The sequence below is a fragment of the Aulostomus chinensis genome, chromosome 8, assembly GCF_037954235.1.
Source record: "Aulostomus chinensis isolate RoL2024-O1b breed Wild chromosome 8, RoL_Achi_v1.0, whole genome shotgun sequence".
NCBI lineage: Eukaryota > Metazoa > Chordata > Actinopteri > Syngnathiformes > Aulostomidae > Aulostomus > Aulostomus chinensis.
In genome coordinates this window covers 2,669,594-2,690,000 of record NC_141327.1, presented here as the reverse complement: position 1 = coordinate 2,690,000, position 20,407 = coordinate 2,669,594, and the positions used below count along the sequence as shown (strand labels likewise).

The window sequence follows — 20,407 nt, the reverse complement described above, 5'->3', positions numbered from 1 at the left end:
GAAATCTTTAAGTGTGTGTGCGTGTGTGTATGTGTGTGTGCGTGTTTGTGTGTGTGAGAGTGAGAGTGTGTGTGTTTTGGGGGGGTGGACTCCTCCTGACATGAGTTGCAGCACGTTCTCACGTGTTCTATCTGGTTCTCACCAACTCTGGTTCCAATGGTGTCACGTACGCTTGTGACCAACCCAACTGTGAAGGTGGGCAGTTGAAAGCCAATGAAAAGGAGCCGTGAGAACGTGTTGTCAACTCGACCGCCATTTTGGCTCGAGTAAGTAACATAAAAGGTGTTTGGTTCACTCACTCGAGACTCCCTCTGGTCTGCCTACACCCAACATTCACCCCTCGACTTCACCCACGTGGATTTTTCAGTGCAGATGGTGACAAGTGTGCCGTTACATTAACAGCTACTCTCTCACCTTCGTGTTTGTCTACCCTGCAAACATCGTTTGGAAACTCTCGTGAGAGTTGGAAGAGGGAAGTCGTGTAGCGTATGATCTCCACTCTTTAAGAGTGTGCTCCCCAGTTTTTCACCTGTCATAAAAAAACTCACTGAATATGAATACCATTAAGCTTTTCGTTGTCTGTTAGGATGGTGATAGTTGCGTGGCGAGTCTGCAGCTTCAGCTTCAGCTGTTGCCAGAAAAGAGGCAGAAAAACATTCAGTTTTCACGGTAGCTTGTGACATCTGCACTAAAAAGACGCCAGGCAAACTAAACACCGCAGTGAAATATGCAATGAAAACGCAACACCAACTTCTTTGTAACCTTCGAGAAATATCAGCCTCTCCTAAGTTACTTACAATTTTCCTTTTCTCTGGAGCTTCAGTTTTTTTGATGTCTCATGTCCTGTCTTTTTCTTGTTCTTTCTCAGTTGCTCTGAGAGCTGTCACGCAGATTTATGGGCAAGAGGCAACACACTGCCTTCAGAGTGTCCCCGGAGTCGTGGGCTTTTAAGGTAGACAGGAAGTAGAAGTTCCATTGGTCCCTGTGGCTTGGCTGTTGTGTCAGACCCCCTCCTGACACACAATCCTACCGTCCCATGACTCTGCAGCCTTGGTTGGGACCATGTGTGATCAGAAGCTCTGAAAGACAACCTGTTAACCTGTGTGTTTGAAAAACTTGCCCTTTTTTTACCTCAAAAGGTCCTGAGATTATTATGATGAATCAGAGCTTTCTGAATGACTCAGCAATTCTTGATGGACACACTTCTTTTGGCTTTAGATATTTTAGTCTGAACCAAAGGAATTTAACTTCTGGTGAACAAGATCTTGATTTTGGTAAATAAATTCAAATAAATGTATCAATCAAACGATTGTTTTTTTTATTGATTGTGCCCCTGGTGTTTGGCTGAATGAGGCTGCGGGCAGGCCAGGGGATTTTCAACATCCACGCTGGATTTAACATCCAAGTCCAATGTTACAGAAGAGTGAAATTACCTCGTAACCCACCACTGCATTAAAGGGTGTCACCATATGTGACACCACGACATGCCGGCACAACAGGAGAAGTAAGTCTGTAAACCCTGCCGTGAATCAACATTTTGGAAAGAAGGATTGATCAGCGAACGGTTGGGTCCTCAGACCGTTGGACTGACTGTCCCAGTCGTTCACAGGTCCTGTCACTGCATGACAATGGAAATTAACATGAATAGCGGAAGTGCAAAGTATCAAAGGCAGTTTTACAGGCAAGGAAAATAGAAATGGACACAGGATTTGTCATGAGTTAAATTCCTCAAAGGATTGCCGGCAAGAAAGAAAGGCAGACAAAAACAAACGTGGGGGAAACAAACATACCTTAGGAAACAAAGACAAGAATAGGATTTCTGAGAGGAACTCTGTGGAGATTTGCTGTGAATGCCAAATGTCACCTCTGCATCTCCAAAGCTTTGGTTTGTCCTAGTTTGGTTTGAGATGCAAAACAGAGCACTTAAAAGCAGCATCATACTCATTTCATGTGAAAAAAACAGCCTTTTAAGGCCAAAGCACAAAGAAGGGCTGCAGCAGTGAAGAGCAGCTCATTCTCACTAATTGAGATGCCACAGATCAATTTTGGCTTCCTCAATCCCGCTTGTTGGTACGGATGCTGGCAAGGAATCTCAAAGAGGTGGATCTGAACTTCACATTAAAGGCCAAAAGTGTCTTCTAAACTGCAGTGAGCGCCTGTTCCTTACAAAGACAGTTGGAGGCAGCAACAGCAGATCTCCACAGCTCTCTTGGGAGGAAGCATCACAAACACACCAGGGCCCAAAGCTTTCACTGCTCCCTGGAATTGATGTTCAAGCACCCTTGGACAAGACAGCCTTCTCTACAATTTGTGCCCACCAATGTGTGATGTTGCCAGGTCCGGCTGAAAATGTCTGGCTTAAGAAAAGAGATGTTGATCTCAGGAATGCCTGTGGAAGGGTGACCGACTTAAACCTCCGTAGTCCATTTTAAATGATCAGTTTTATTTTCGTATTATTTCAACTACTATGACAAATAGGCCACAGGGTGCGCAGCTATGAGTGTGTTGTACCTACGACACCACAGAGTAGAAGTTAAGATACAGTCATTTATCTGTATGGCCCCTGTCATACATAAAATGCTGCTCAAAAGGCTTTAAATTTGTAGTTCTCAGACATGACAGCGGCGATCAGCCCCTTCAAGAGTGAGAGTGCGAGATTCATTAACATGGAGCAAATAGCAACGACTGCTGCCGAAATCCAGGCAGTCGAAACCCAAGGAATGCAGGGTTTCCCCTGGTAAAGTGGCCCAGCAGCACAGGCCAGCAGCTGACCGACGGCGGGGCCCTGTTGATGGATACAATATGAGAGCTTAGAAGAGGTGAGGTTCCATGGGGCCCAACACGGAGTCAAGGCTAAGAGCTGACCGGAGATTCATCAGGTAACCGTGTGCTGTTGCAAGACATTTGTTCAACACAGCTAAACAAAACTGTCAGTCTTGGAATGTTGGGTTCAACAATCACAAAATAAACAAAGTTAAAATCACGACTATCAAGTTTTTGCACAATAAAATTGGAATGAGGTTCTTATGGCTACTGAATCTTAAAGCAATTAATGAATTAGAGCAGGGGTCCCCAAACTTTTTTCTGTGAGGGCCACATAACTTCCCCTTCTCAGTGTGTAACAGAAAAAGTGTGACAATCATGGGGTTGCCTAAACGTAAAAATGTCTTGTTTCAGAAAGCCACACTACCAAATAACCCCCTCTGGGTTCGGGTCTAGGGTTTTTTTCTGGGGTTGCCAGATGGAGGCACAGACTGCAGAAGGGTGGACTAGAAAGTCACGCTCTATGCGTGTATGAAATAGTGACTGACTGACTGTGTTCACGCCAAACGGCAATGTGAGCTTTACTCACGAATATAAACACACTGATCCAGCGATCAAATTCGCACCAATAAAGTGACGTGAAAATTTGCGTTGTGTTTGGTGTGAACATTCGGGCTGCAACTAACGACTCTTTTAACAGTCGACTAGTCACCGACTATGAAAGGATTAGTCGACTCATCGGATAATTATTAATCTTTTCTAAAATTTAGCATGAAGTTGATTTAATTATGTGGCGAATGATAATAAACAAAAAAGATGGGGACAGTGAAAAATACATCCTTTATTGAACACTCATTAATTTAAAACACGTTTGTCAGGCACAGTCTCATAACGCCAGAGCTCTCTTTTATAGCGAAAACACGCTTCTAAAATGTACCATGTGTGTCCTAAAAACCGTATGAATGTTGAACCCTTGAATCTCACCGTTTCCTTCAACTGCCCGACGGGCTTCTTGAAATGTTCCTGCATCACCGCCATGACACCAAGGTCTGCTTTGCAACCTTTACAAGTAGTCTTTTTATCCAGGCTAAAATGCCACCAAACTTTAGAAGTTTTGGTGCGCGTACCTGATGTTGACGCCGCGTTCCTGAATGTTACCGCTCAGAGACAGAGACGCTACTGCGCATGAGCGACTCTCAGCAGAGATCATAATCAAGAGAGATGCCTCACTCTGTTGGAAAAACGCGTCTGGCGACAACAGCGGACGATGGAATTCATGGTCGACTGTTGCTATTATCCATTTTTGTCAACAACGTCGACTAATCGTTGCAGCCCCAGTGAAGACACCTTAATAGTTAATAATGAAAATAGTTCATAGCTAGTTATCCATTTTATTATTAAATACAAATACACTCATGGAAAAAAAATCTAAATGCGTCTCTGGTATTGTTCAGGGGGCCGGGCCAAATGTGGAGGCGGGCCGTATCCGGCCCGCGGGCCGTAGTTTGGGGACCATTGATATAGAGTATAGAACAAAAAAAGTGTTAGCACCCTCAGGTCCGGTCCGGCGACCCGCCATGCCTGGCGAACCCTGGGGAAAGCTAGGAATGTGGAGCTCTGTAATCGAAAGGAGAATCAACATTCTCTGAATTCCGACTGCGGGGCTTTCATTTTTTAGGTCATGGTTCATTTTGATTTTATCAAAAAATAAAAAATACTATAACTCACCCAGCAGATTTGCTGTGCCACTGATGACTATCGAGTCTTGATCTGTAGAAATCAAAGCTCATTAATTTTATGCCTGATGATAATTGTGGTTATTGAGAGAGAGAGACAGGCTTGTTGATGTCAAGGCTTCTCTACGGTGAAACCTCTATATTTGCTCACAGTCGTTCACATTAAGGCCATTCAGTCAAATTTAAATTGAATTATTAAATTACTTAAACATGCAAATGAAAGCACCTGTGATGTAAACCAGCAGCCTGTCAGGCATCAGCCTCTCAGGTGTATTTCTGCTATTCAGATGTATTAACCCTTCGGGGCCCAGTCTGATTTGGGGGTCATTTTACATCCTTGGCCTTTGACTGTTTGATTGACTTAAGTCTGTTTTGAACACAATATTTTGAGCTATTATCTTGCTCATTATGAGGTCAATCTCTACATGCTGCACAACATGCATAAATAATTAAAAATACAATGACACAACTACTGACACTGACATGTAGGGACCTGACCTGAACCTGAACCGATCTGCACATGCGCATGTACAGTAGCCTCCGTGCGTAAAATGTGAGCGCCTGTGCTCTTTTGTTTACTTGGAGAAAGTTTTCAGAACATTTTGAGAAGCAAAACTTCCCATCATTCAGAGAAGGACACAATGCCGTGCTTCTCCTGGACACCCTGCAAGAATATGCAGTGGTCAAAAACCAGATTATGGAGGTAAACATGATAAGCCAGGAGCCAGTAAGATATGTGGTTCTTCTCTAGAAGGTGATTCACAAGAACCAGTGAAATACTGCAGTAAACAAATAAGGCAACTTATTCTTTTGCAGTCTTTTATCAGTCTAGTTGGAAAAAGATCCATTCGATGCACACGTATGTGTCTTATATCATTTAAAGCTCCGTTGCATCATGAGTTTCGTGAGTTATTTAGATGAGAGTAAAAGGAGTGCTACTCAACGCACAGCTTTTTGCTAACTGTAATTAACTCTAATTAAATTCAGCCAAATTCAAAAATTATTTTCTAACAAATACGTGAATGCAAAAATAGGTGATAGGTATCACTGTGAAGGGGCAGCTGTGTAGTTTGACGCGACATGAGTGTGATCGAGCTCCGATGAAGCATTCCACAGATATTTGAGTGCAAAGAATGTGTCTGAGGTCACGCGCTTGGCGTGAATGGGTCCCTCAGGGTGAATCATCATCAGTTGTCTTGAGAGGGAATGAAGGACCAACCACTGTCTAACACAACTCTCACACGTGTGGAGCCAGCACGCCCTGCGCGTCTGTGGCTCCTCATCTCTCCGTGTCCACATCGGTTCCAGTATCACTGAGGTTTTCACTCACTGGCAACACAAAATATTTCCACATTGGTGATTTGCTTTTTTCTCCCATGTTGGACACCTGCTGGTCAGACGTGACCAAGTATGTGGAGAGAAAACAATCTTGGAGAAGTGAAGAGGAATTGTTCAAATGTGCAGAATCCAAAAGCCGTTTCTCCCCGTCTCCAAATCAGGATCTAGATCACGACAACACGACGAGTTAGTCACACACTAACGGAGGAGGGGAATGCTGTTGAACGTCACTCGACTGCTGCTGGCTGTTACATTCAGCAGTTTGGAAAACCAACTCAAGGTCAGGAGGTTGTACCTGCCACCGAGTGCATGAACACGCACACACCTCGGCGCCGTACGCCCGCAGTAAATGGCCAGCCCTCATATTCACTGAATATATCTGCACTTCCAGGCTGCCTTGGGTTTTGTTTTTTTTAAATAACTCTGCTGCTTCAATCCTCTAATATGCTACGAAGTATTTTGTTTGTGCTGAGAATTAAGTGGAGCTCTCCAAACTCTGTCAACACCTTTGTGTCTCAACAGTTCCAGTCAGCATCCCTGGACTGCTCTCCAGACACTTCAGCTCCTGTGTTCTCAGTTAATCAGTTATTGTGCAGCTCATCACCCAAAAGTGGAATCAGAGCAGATTCGTGCTTCAACCACATTTGGTCTTGATTGGATAAAAAAGGAAGGTAACACGTGAAGAGGAAGGAGGCCCATGTCAGGATAGAAGGCAGAGAGAGAGAGAGAGAGAGAGAGAGAGAGAGAGAGAGAGAGAGAGAGAGAGAGAGAGAGAGAGAGAGAGAGAGCTCCCACATGGTGGAGCCTCTGATAGGAAAGTCTTCAGAGGTTTGGAGAACAGGTGCCAAATGTCAGCAGCTCCATCTCCACAGAGCTGCTGTTGGCCTAGTTTGTCTTGAGATGCAGCTGTACGCTCTGTCATAGAGATCGCAAATAAGCACCAGAGGGGGTTCTGACACGCGCAATATATATACATACACCCGACAGACCCGGAGTGAATAGGAAAAAATAGAACAGCATGGATCCACACCACCTTTGCTTGTTGGTGGAGACGACTGTCAAAAACCCCCCTCCCTCCCCGTCTCTCTCCGCCGCGCTCTTCCTCTCGTTTCTTTCGACGATAACCAAAGGGAGCTGATGGTTTAAAATGCACCGTAAATGGCTAAAACTTTTATTTAGCCTACTTTCTTTGCTGAGCACAAGCTCCTTCAGCTCAAATTTAAAGTAAACTGAGAGAGACATGCATTTGTTTTAGAGAGATATTGATTTTTATTTTCATTTTTAGCTGAGTGAGTAAAGTACATCATATTCTGGTTAAAATGTAGGCCTGCATAATCAACCTGGTGACTATTTTCTGTCATCGCAGCTGTGGAAATGTGCTGTTTTTGTGATGCGTTTATAGCATTTGGTGTATCAGCTCACCATGCAGGTCTATTTGTGCACACACGCACGCATGCGAAACGTGTGCGGGGGGAAAATAACGACAATCTCTGAACTGCTGTGCTTCTTCTGGTATTTCAGAAGCGACGTTCACTTCAAGTAGGGACTTCAGAAGGTTACATGCTCAGAAAGAAAGGAAGTCGAAGGAATCCTGAGTAAGCAGTGAATAAGAATGCTATCGTTACCTCCAAGAACAGTGGCGTCGTGGGCAAACACCTTAGACACCCAAGCAAGTATGGAAGCACGTTTAGATCATTTTTACGTCTTCCACATGCTGCATGGTGACCATCACCTCAGATGTCTCTGGACCATCCCACAAATCAAAAAGGGCAAGTGTGTGGGCTCTCAGCACTCCAGCTGCAGGGGGACATGACTGTCATGACCGAGGTTTTGTAAGGTATCGTGCAACTTTTGTCAAATTCACCCAAAAGTGACACCAGAACAGCAATCTGATATTTATCACGCTGACCGGTCACTCTGGTGGGAGTGAACTATTTCAACCCTCCAAAACTTGCTTGCAGCACTGATCACATTCCTCATAATAAACACTTCGTCGAGAGAAATCTGAACTTCAAATTGGGATATTTCATGAAAAAAAATGCCATTTAAAATCCTGCCAGAAGGGGATCATTTACACCTCAGCGCACCTGAAACAGTCAGCTGACTAAAACAATGATATCAAAGAAAATAGTTTGACACACCAGCATTTTTAAAAATTAAAATGATTAAACATGTGCCAATATGTATTATTACGTATCAAATAGACACTCGGGAAAAAAAAGATGTAGAGGAGAATTTGCATGCCTTCAATCATTCCTAAATGGCCGCGTTCTCTGGATTTGTAGCCATGGCTGCTTTGCTGCCAGAGATGAGGACTGTTAGCTCACAGGCAGCGACAAACCTGCCTGGGCTTCTGAGGGTTAATATTCAATCATTCTATTAGCGTGCTTTGGAAAGGGCTGTTAACTCTCCTTCATCAAAGTAAGCAAATGCTTCAGCTAACTTCCTGATATGGAAAAACAGAACCAGCTCAACGAAAGGAGTTCAATTACAAAAGTTATTTGAGGAAATATTCTTAACGTCTGCTTGAAGACTTGATTGATTACATTGTTTACAGAGGGGAAACAGACCGATCGAGCGTAGCGTGAGAGTCATGATGTCAAAGGTGCGTGATGTTCCACTGTTCTCCGTTCTCCTGTTCTAACCAGCTGCCTGCCACATCCGTCCACTCAGCTGAGAGCAGACGCAGCTCACATCCAAAGCATTCACCATAATCTTTTTATGGACTGTATGGAGCCATGTAAAACCCAGCACTGCCATTGGGTGGGCCAAGATGCCACTGAGCCGACTGGTGGACCTCCCGTGCAGGAAAACATTTTAATTGGTCCGTGACAACACAGTGTGGTTACCACGGAGGTCATGTGGTACTGGATGCTGAAACAGTTCCATCATGAGCAAATGCAAAGACTTTCCCATGGCAACACTCCACAGCCAATGAGTGCTCGTCAGTGCCATGTAGCCTCGCTGTATCATTTCCTCCTATAGGCAGACTCCTCCTCAAGTAAATTAATCATGGCCTTTGCATCAACCAATCACATCCAGACAAATCCTTCCGAGCACCAATCCTGCTGCAGACACAGCAGCCATTTGTGCATTTGTAGTGTAACTAATCCAGAAAAACTGACTTCTGTTGAATTATGCTGGATTACACAACAGTTCTCAAGAGGTCAAGAAAGAAGTCAAAGCTGCACTTGACTGCTTTTGTCACCAAGATCCACCTCCAAGGCATCACACGTGAGTTACAACCTCAGTGTCATTGATGCAACACGGAGGCTCCGCGCGCGTGCTGCTGTGTTAAGGTGGCGCAGTATCCATGTTGTGGAGTAGCTGCTCTTCCCCATGTGTGGGAATCTCACCTGTTCTCAAGTGTTTTCCTGATTGAATAGACAAATAAAACCTGCAGTGACATCGCAAATTGAACTGCAGATTCTCTTTATTTGGGGTCAATAATCCTGCAGTGTTTGAATCTGAAATGTTAAGATTCCCAAGTGCAGTAATGGACAAGATATAGAGCTTGAAAAATATAGCCATCTTACCGGTGTGCCAGCCAGTGTCCGGAATCAACGCTCTGTCACGCCGTGGTGAAGCCAAAACCAAACCTCAACACCTGGAGGAGAGAGAGAACAGAGATGGAATCACATCTGAGTGCTGGACTAAATCAATGGGGGAGGCGGGCATGGTGACAGGCAGGATGATGATGATGTTTACTACAAGCCAGTCCTTTACTTTCAATCAGTACATCGTGTTGTACAGGCAGGAAACCTCCGCGAGAGGGTCCACCTGTGGTCGATGGAAAGTCCCGGTGGACTGGATGGAAGAGGAACAGCTTGCCTTGCACTCTTTATGATCACACAGTTGCACTAAACAAAGCAAAGATGGCGTTGAGTGTGAGGCAAGGTAGCCTGACAACAGCGCTGCACTGTACTATCTTCCCTTGGTGTGCTCTGTCATGTGGATTACGCTTCGGCCTTCACCAGCCCTCACTAAATAAACGGTCATGGGAAACTCAGTAGGGCAGCGCACTGAATCCACAGGGAGACCCAGCTCTGCCGGACCCCCCTAGGACCACCAGTGTGTCTCTGTCTGATTCTGTTCCATGCCGGAGTGTCGTCCTTGGGCCAGTTGATGCGCCCTGAGAATGCAGGCAGCAGGCGCTGAATAACCAGTAATGTTCTCAGTCTGTATTCTCTCCATTCTCCAGTTCGTATCACCAGCTACTGCACATCGATTGAATATAATTATCATACACACATAATCCATATGAAAACAACCAATATTCATGTAAATAGCCTGATAAATTAAAACAAACCAAACTATGAACCTGGCCACATCACGTCAGCAGCACAGCAGGAAAAACAGCAAGTTCAAGAGCTGCTGTCATAGCGTGGAGACAATGGAACAGATCAAAACTCAGGCAGAAGCCCAGCAAGACCCTGAACACAGTTGGAATAAAGAATACACCACAAGACACAACCCACCACACACACACTTCACTCATTCGCTGTCCACTGGCCGCCACCAGAAAACCTTACGGAGAGACAGCAGCACCAGCGTCACGATAATCCAGAAAATAACCGATGCTCGACTGTGATTAAAACCAAATTAACTGGAGCTCATCGTCAACATAAAACCACTGACTGGTGGACATTTCTCAGTAAAAATCAGTCTGCCATTAGGCAGCGAGTGTCCCTGCTTCCTGTACATCTGCTTCATATCCCATTCCCTCAGTTACAGTGTGTGTGTGTGTGTGTGTGTGTGTGTGTGTGTGTGTGTGTATCCAACATGGGCTGCAGGACACCGACAAACCTCCTGTTCAACATGTCCTAAAGCAGCGCCTATTACACATATTTAATAATAAAAAAACCAACTCCTGAACCTAAAAAAAAAAAAGCTCATTTTTAATTGTAAATGTCCAACTTTTTGGGTGTAATAAATGATATAATGTGGATATTAATGTTAATAACTGTTGCTGATTTCTCTATAAAATCAGACTCGCTGTTTACCTCAGCTTTTCCATGATCTTCAGGATTTTGCAGGTTGTGATTTCTGTGCCTGCTACTCACGTCGTCCTGTGAATAACAAAATAAAACTCTTTTTTCTGACAGTACAAGCTCTCGTTTGCTATGAAATAGGAATACATGTTGAGAGAGAGAACAAAGAGTTCAGGAGCTCCCCAATGAGCTTGTGTCCTGACAGCTTTAATTCTTGTGAATATAAAAATGTCCAAGTCTCTGCTTTGAACTGTGAAGATGTTGCGATGGCTGTTACCGTGTCAGTGAGTTCAGTGTTGCGGTGTCATGTCACATGACACAGTCCTGAAACCTAACATGGACTTGTCAGAGCAAAAGCTAGATTCAGACTTTCTTTTCAGTGTAATCCATCCTCTTTAGCTGTTACACAGTTTGACCCCCTACACAGCCAGCCAGTGTCTTTCTGTCAAATGTCATTTCATGCCACGGCCTCTCCGCAGTCAGCCATTTTGTGTCACAGAGGCTAACCCCGCAGCTCTGCAGCTCTTCTCTGGTCTCACATGATTTCACGGCCTGCGCTCACTCTGCAGGGAGCTCATTGTGTTCTGGTCACTGAATGAAGTTTGAGGCATTGACCTCCTATAGCCTTTAAATGTCCCCGTCCAACTCTATTCCATGCCATGCTGTCTCCCGCTAGGCGGCCATTTTGTGCCAAATGAAGGAGAAGCAGCAGAAGGCGCCGACCTCATTGACATCAACAATATTGCTTGTATCATTCTGTAAAATTGCTGCACCATTCTTAGCAAGACTGCTTGCATTTGATGGTCCACCTGTAGACCATGAACAGGATAATTATCCCAGTTTGTTTTCCCTTCACGTATTTTTCCACAAACAAACTCATATATTTGCATATACCTTTCTTGACAATTGTGCACCTGCAGTTTGTTGGAAGTTATGATTTATCAAAGGACTATTAGGTGTTCATTTATATGAGTTTATACCACCAGATTGTCACTGCAGCATGGTTCTGCTGTACAGACAATTTTTTGGAGATTACATATTCAATATTCATTTACAAATATGTTCATGTCCACGTTCTCCCTGTTCCTGCTGGGTTCTCTCTGGTACTCCAGCTTCCTCCACAGTCCAAAGACATCAAGAGGGGACCAGGTTAATCCAGACTCTAAATTGACCGTAGGCGTGGCTGGGAGAGCCAATGGTTGTCTGTCTGTAGGTGTTGGCCCTGCCATGGACTGGTGACCTGTCCAGGGGGAAGGCTGCTGGGATAGGCTCCACCCCCACCACCCTCAACAGGAGAAGAGGGGGAACATGGAGGGAGGGATGGATGGATGGATGGAGGGATGGATGGAGGGATGGATGGATGGATGGATGGACGGATGGAGGGATGGATGGGTGGATGGATGGAGGGATGGATGGATGGATGGATGGATGGATGGATGGACGGATGGAGGGATGGATGGATGGATGGATGGATGGATGGAGGGATGGATGGATGGAGGGATGGAGGGATGGATGGACGGATGGAGGGATGGATGGATGGAGGGATGGATGGATGGATGGACGGATGGAGGGATGGATGGATGGACGGATGGAGGGATGGATGGACGGACGGATGGAGGGATGGACGGATGGAGGGAGGGATGGATGGATGGACGGACAGATGGAGGGATGGAGGGATGGATGGATGGATGGATATCCAGAGCCAATGTAAAAAAACATGACTAAAAAGCACTGTTCTTGGCTCTTATCAAACGGTGACATTCTCTCATTCCCTGCATGTCTCATCCACAAAAACAACAAAAAAACAACTCTTCTCTGTTTGTGAGGCACAACAACCGTCCAATAAGTGTTGTTGTACACCTGTTACATCATACCATAATCTCTCTGTACTTGATGTCAGCTCACAGACAGAGTCTCCATGAGGGAGGGGCAAGGGCTGCTCTTTCAGAATAGAATAGAATAGACTTGAGTGTAATTGCATATCAAAGCATACAATAAATTAGAGAGAGCATGTCCCCCCCATTGCAAGAATAAGAACACTTCTAAAAATAGATAAATCACTTTCACTTTCCCCGCCCACATGCATCCTGCTGATTTGGAGACGGAACGGACAAGTTTACGCTCACACACTCATTTCTCCAAATTAAGCAATGAACGATGGTTTTGCTGCAAAAAAGAGGGTTGGTTGTGCTATGATTGTTCCTCAGGAAGAAACTAAGGGATTGGTTTGAAAGCGTCAGAAAAAATGTTATGAAAAAAACAACAACAAAAAAACAGCCTATTGATTCTGTTCCAGGACAGACGTCAATCATGTTATCAAGATGTTCAGCAGTGATGAAACCGTGAATGCGCCTCCACGGCTGCAGGAAGAAAAACTCAGCGACAAAAGCTCATGGAGGCTGAAGAGTGAACGGAATTGAAAATGAGAGACCTGAGCGTCGCTGCGTATCGCGTGAGATGCTCCCACAGAGCTTTATTAAGTGTACAAGACAGAGGATCGTTTTCGTAAAAACGAGAATGTCAAAAGGAGAATTATAAAGAAAATTATGAACAAGACTTCTACACAGCTGGAGGCTGACGTGGTTGAGTTTGTTGTGGTGGTTTTAACTCCACGCACTCCACCAAGTGAGGCTCCACCAATTCCAAGAAGGACACCACTACGGAAGGCAAGGCATACGATAGCAGGCAAGTCTGCAAAGAGCCACAATGTTTCTTTGTAAATGTGGTGCTTCAGTTTGTGAATAGGTAGGAAAAAGAACGCAACAGGCCAAGCCGCAATAAGTCCAAGGACTTTCAAGGCATCGTACAGAGTGAAATGTGTTTCACATTGAAGGAAACATGGTTTAGAGGTCTTGGGTATTTCGGCAGAACAATGACCCAAAGCAAGATGGATGCTATAAACTGGTCAGTAGTTAATCTTGACATAAATCCCTTCAAAAACCTCTGCAGAGAGCTGAAATCTAATACTGCAAAAAGCCTCTTGATGGCCACAAGAAATGTTTGGAGGCTCACTGTTGCAAATGAGATGGGTGTTATATGATAGTCAAGCTCTTTTAGTTGTTGTTTTCCTTGATTTTTTTTTTAATCTCTTGATTTTACAAAAAGGGTTTCATTTGCATTCTCCTCTGAAGAATAATCCCAACCACGACTGTGCCAATCAACAATCATATCATGACTGGTGTTTGTGTGTTTTAGCTGCTGACAGGTTTCAGTAACCTGGTGTCTGACTGCTCTGTGGTGCTACCACTCCTCCTGGAGCACAACATGGCCTGAATGCCAACAAGAGGAGAGGTAACACACCATCGCAAAAGAGCCACGGACAGGACGAGGAATAACAAAACACTTTGTCAGATAAAAAAGTCCCAATGATGAAACAGCAGAAGGAGAACGCCTGAGTCTCGACATGTCCACACTGTAAATGTTCTAAAAATCTGGAAAAAAGAGTGAAAGAATTAAGACCGGTAATGTCACAATACCAGAAATATGGACGTTAGTGCCCATATTAAACAAAACCAACATATGATAAAAAAAGTACAAATAACTCCTGCTGCATAAACAGTGTGTCTTCGTGGACGTCCTCAACTGTTCAAGTCTCTATCACGAAGGTCATCTAGAAACTTCGCTCCTGTAAGAACAGCTCATAGCAAATGAGGTGCATCATGTGCACAGAGAGAGAGAGAGAGAGAGAGAGAGACGCTGGGCGTGCAGCTTATGATCCGCTGTACTTTTACTTCAGACTGAAACTATCAGGGCCCTGCCACGCGCAAACGCCATGCAGTACATTGGTGAAAACCTGCCGTCTGCAGAATCTCAGTGAGTGTTTTCATCTCCATGAATCCTCCAGCGGACCTGCTGCTGCCCCACCCCTGCTAACGTCCCGTACCTCAAGCACCTCTGGTACAGCTCCACAGAAATACAAGTGCCCTCAGGCCTTCAGAATTTAGGCACTGACTCGGCACAGGTGCTCCAGCTTTGGTGACATCACGAGTTGAGGCTTGACTTTGACTTGTGAGTATTTCTTCCACATCTCTTGTCAAACATCAGGTGATGTCGCTACGATTCCTGTCACACTGAGATTTACCAGGACATCCTGTGTCATCGTTGGTGATGAAAACAATCTGCTCGTGCAAAAATGGACTTGTTTCCCAGTTTGACATGCCGTATGAGAGGGAAAGTTCATTTTTACATAATTATTTTGACTTTCATTGAAAAAACCATTAAAATATTGTAGACTGTGTTTAGTGAGCATCAGTATCAAACAGATGTTTTCATGACGTGTGGGCAGAACGTCTGCAGCTCAACATCTCAGTCAGCAACAGTCGCAGCCTTCCTTGACAATTGCAGCACAACATCTTGCGTTGAAGTCTGATTAACTGTGCAGCCACCATCATCATCATCATCACCATCATCACCATCACCACCCACTGGTGCTGCCAGAGTTGCCAGTTTTGGTTGTCTGCTCTTCACACTCGGCCTGTTGAACTGTTTGTGTGATGCGGGACTCTTTGCTCTCCAGGGGATTTTGTTCTGTGCTGGGTTCAACTGAAACGTTCACCACGTCCTGAGGAAGCGAGTTTAGAGGTCTGGGTGAGACAAACTACGTCATCCTGATAGTTGCCAAACCAATTGTGTCAGTGTCACTGTGAAAGATGGAGAAAAAACATGTACTTTGCTGTATACTTTGTAGAAGTTGCTGTGAGGAGCAAGTGAGCTGAGGTGAGCGATGCCATCTGCACGTATGACGGCTGCAGTGTGGAGAGGAAGTGTGTGCAGACCATCTGAAGGGGAAGAAGTTGGTGGAGCTGGCTGCGGTGTGGGCGACGAACACAGATGCTGCCAGTACAGAGGGCAGGTGTGGCAGGTTCTGTGCTGGTTGATAATGGCAGTAGCAACACTGCTCCTCAGGGAAGCTGTGATTCCAAAAGATGAACACTCCTCATTTGTGTGTTCTCAACCTGGACCCAGAGTGTGTGAGCACCAGGGAAGCACCGCCACCGAGACAGGGAGCTTTATCAGCTCATACTGCTCAGAACACTTTAGAACTAGTCAAAATTCTCTCTCTCGCTCTCGCTCTCTCTCTCACACACACACACACACACACTTCCTATTATATTACTGCAACAAATATTCCTTTTGATTTCTTCCAGAAGCTTCCAGGAGTGACGTGTACCCATCAAGGAGGGAACCTCTGTGCACCGCAGAGGAACTGTGGGTTCTCAGTCGTTCCCCTCCCAAGTGCCTGTTTACCACAAAGTCTCTGTGTAAAATGTTTAAGTTAACTTTGATGTTATCACTATCCAACTTTTCTCTGGGATACAATGAAAATAATCACAGCCACTTAAAGTAAAGAGGGTAAATGTTTTGTTTTTTTTTTCCAGCAAATCAGAAGGAACTCGGCTGCATGCAGTAATATTAATGACTGCAGTATTTGCCACACATGTACTCTATCGAGGCTTTACTTACCTAACACATATTCTTGAAGTTATGTTTCACAGACGGATTGTACCAATGCACTCATCTCAAACTTCCCTTCATCCTGCAAATCATGCATTATTGGTACACTTCCTCATCACAGGAAGGTTTGAATCACTTCTCAAAGATGCTTTGTTACACCTCTTTGAGCATCTCCAGCATTTTATTTCCAACTCATTCAGGTCCAGGGTCCTCCTCCTCTCCTCCTCCTCTCCTCCTCCTCCTCCTCTCCTCTCCTGCCGGTCTAGCTGTCTTCTGATCTGAAATGAGTCACCAATATCTCTTTCTCCACTTCACTAGCCACCCTGTGTCCCTGTGGCCGAGCGTCAAACTCATCTCTGTTCTTCTATGAAGTGAATACGTCCTCTTCAAACTTCATAACTTATGCTGGGCATCTTGATCATCATTCTTTTTATTCTTTGGCAAACGCTGACCAACATTCACTGGCATCACTGGAAGCCACACTGGAGAGAGAACAAGTTCTACGCCCTCTTAAACAAAACTCTTTCTGTCTTCAAAGTACGCTTGTTCACGTCATGAGTTCAAGTCATCAGGACATCTGAAGCTACTTCCCAATGAAGCCATGCTAGCTCGAGGTCTAGCAGTCTTTCAGCCGGAATTCAATCAAATAATGCATTGTGGGGGTTTTTCCATTCTGCAGCGAGGTCACTGCTAGTGTAGGCTCCTTAGCAGAGCAAGAATTTCATCCTGATGACTGACATACAAGTACACCAAATCAACACATTCTGAAGTATTCTGATGATATACAGTACTTCTACCATCTCTGTTCAATAACTTCCTGCAAGGCTGCACCAACATGACGTGAATTAAGAGGTTGAATGGAGTGGAGGTTCACGACCTGAGTTACTTTTATCATCATGATAACAAACTCGAGCAGTTACTTTCATTCAAATACAATACCTGGGTGCAATGTTGGATAATCGGTTGTCTTGGAAAGAGTGAACTGAACTAGTCTGCACAAACACCAACAAACAACTGATTTTCTTCATGGTCTGAAGTGTCCTGGGCTATTAGACCTTCCCAATTGACTCCCATCTGTTCCTGAGTTGCTGGTCTTCATGGTTGTCCCCCACAATGCCGGGCTCCAGCTGGTGGCCCCTGTCCTCAGGGCCCAGTCTCTAGAGTCTCCAGTCTGATTTATACGAAGACGTTTGCAAATGTTTGAAGCTCAGCAGAGGGGCGGCGTGGCTCAGAGGTAGAGCGGCTGTCTAGCAACTGAGGGGTCGCTGGTTCGATCCTCACTTCCCCCGGTGACAATGTCTAAGTGTCCTTGAGCAAGACACTGAACCCTAATTTGCTCCTGATGGCCCCGCGACAGACTGGTGACCCGTTCAGGGTGAACCCTGCCTCTCACCCATCCCCTGCAACCCTTAACGGATAAAGAGTATAGAAAATGGATGAATAGATGGATGAAGGTCAGGAATCCAGTCCAGCATCTCAACACAAAATGATGAATTTTATATACATGAAGTAAATAATGCTAACACTCTGATAAAGCAACTACAGTACCATCCTGCAGTGGTTTGAGTCACAGCAGGCTTCTGTATTACAATGTCAGATGAAATGCCTCTTACATGAGACATCTGTGATTTGTGACAGAAAAGCTCAGTTGTTCCACGTGCGTCCCACTGTCGTGTCACGTCCCAGTCATTAGAGCATTAACTACCCCCAGGTGGAAGGTCTGCGTGCTCTGAGGACACACGCACATGTGATCATGAACCACCCCTGAAACTGAGCAGGTGTCACACAACTAGAAATGGCACACTGAACACAGCCTGTGATTAGCCAGCGCAGAACCCATTCCTCACAACGCAGCAGGTATCGAGGGAAGCGTTCTTGATCATTTGTGTGCATGCATTCTGAAGCGGCACCCTTGAATAATCTGTGAACCAAAGTATTCCTTGAATTAATCATTTGTACCATCAGATGACTTGCTTTTGTTTGCTTGATTTTGTGTTTTATGCTGCCGAGCTGCAAAAAAATGTTCCTTGTGAGTGCTGAATTATTCCTTCGGATTAAACTCTTTGGGCTGCTTATTTTTGCACATATTATCTCAGTTGAGAGGAAAAGGCTAAAGATGGCACTGATTCTGTCACCAACAAAAAGTCCAAAAACCCCTCCCATTTAGGGGGTGGTTTCTTCATAGTGGTTGATTTATTTAGCAGTGACATCACTTCATCAAGTGTTCGATAAGAAGCTGTTGTCTTTGTCATGCCATTACTCCCAGGACAGGTTCCAACTCATGAACTCTTCAAATTCCTCTTTTGGAATTTGTGCGAGCCTGTTTACGCACCTTTATGTGTTGTTGCTTCATTTATTTGAGTCTCTTGTGTACATTTGGCAAAAATACGACATCAACCTCAGTTGTCGCCTCCTCCTGGCCTTGATACCCTATAAAATAAGGGGTTAAGCATATCCATGTTTAGACAAAACAAAATGTTGGTCCTCTGTTTAACCGAGAGATGCACAGGTGCGATAGCATACACTCACAGCAAGACCCCACCCCCCATACCAGCTAACAGCAGCGTGAATGTGAACTCTCCAGTGAGCAGGAAAGCTGCAGAGGAGCTGTATTGGCTGCAGTTTGGAGATTTTTTTCAAGAAAGATAAAAGTAGAGCAGCCTGCTAACTATGCTGTGCTCTGCTCTGCTAAAGCTAGCGGCTTCAACACAGGTCATTTAAGTAACCATCTGGGGAACGGACACAATGCCGAGTCCAAGCAGTTCGCTATTGCTCATGCTAGCAGCGGGAGACAGCAACAACCGGCTCTGCAGAAAGCACTGGAAAAGTGAGGGACAATGTCCAGAAGGCTCCAGGGGCTCTTACCCACGATGCACCGCTCCTGAGGAGCAGCTGTAGATAATACAGCAATCCAGCATGCTCTCTGTGCTGGCGCCCAGGTACGAGATCTCCAGCCTTCATCTCATCGCACACATCGTGCACGCTTGGTGAAAAAGCACATCAGCAGCCTGCTGCCGGATGCTTCATCTGTGATATCTAGACTAGCAGATTCAGCCCAGCGCCTCTCGTTTGCTCGACGGCACAGTGGATTGATGAGGATTTGACCCCACAGTCATCCTACGTGCTGAACACTCTCAGGGCTCACACACTTGCCATGCCATCACTGCTGCTTTTGATGACATGCTTCAAATGACATCCCCAAAGGTTCTGCTCAGGTTTCCCCAGGTTAAACACAACATGGCCTGCCGGGCGTCGCACACATCCTCCGGTGAGCTGCGTGACACGGAGCGGTAGCATGTAGCGGGGCCATGACTGGCTTTTGGTTGGGAGCATGTGGTCGAATGTTGGAAGATCAGTAATGACGATTTGCTCCTGTCAAAAGTGAGGCCACATTTTAGTGATAGTTTTAATTTTAAAATCAGTGAGTTAGTCAGAACGGGAAGAACATCTGATGAAAAGAAAAAGCTATTTTCAAACTCACTGTAAGAACTCTAATGGCATCTTTAAGTACTTGTATCTGTGCTTGGTATCAGCAAAATACCCAGATGGGAGTACTCGGTGCAACCCTAATTGAAACTCTTAATCACAGATGTGAATAAAACCATGTCAAAATCCGAAGAATCAAAAACACGTGCCGACGTTCAAACAGCAAAAATTCTAAGCTCAGTCCTCAATAGAGACGTCCAAGAGTGTGTCTGTCTGCTCTATTCACATGTGAAGTAAGTGCGTCTCTCTCACGCACCCAGGTCAGCGGCACAGTGACATAATCACTGATCACGACACAGACAGTGAACTCAACTTTCTACGCTGTCAGCACCAGACTGCAGTGGGAGCTCTGACTCGGCAGCAAGCAGCCAGAACATAAACGACCATCCAACAAGGCTGGCCACCCAGACACTAAAGTGGTTCAGGAACAGTCAGGTATGAGGTTATTAACCTGCGCTTTAGTCAAGGTTGCACATGTGCCACTCAAACTGTATCTGGCGCTGAACACCTCATACTGATGCAAATGGCTTTACACTGGAGTCAATTGAGCGCCTGCTGTGTCTCACAGAGAAACAAAAGGTTTCCCCGCATGTCAGTATCAGACGTCAAGAGCCGTGACAAAGAATCTCTATTTGACGA

At 45.1% G+C, this 20,407-nt stretch overlaps 1 protein-coding gene across 3 annotated transcripts in view; it reads right to left on the bottom strand.

Moving 5' to 3' along the window:
• The window catches only part of tenm3 (teneurin transmembrane protein 3), a 469,376-nt gene that overhangs the window by 381,676 nt on the left and 67,293 nt on the right, over nt 1–20,407 (bottom strand). For all 3 annotated transcript variants that reach the window (XM_086210453.1, XM_086210454.1, XM_086210455.1), the window contains one exon: nt 9,374–9,444. The gene's annotated coding sequence lies outside the window, so the exon portion shown is untranslated. The remainder of the gene's footprint in view (nt 1–9,373; nt 9,445–20,407) is intronic.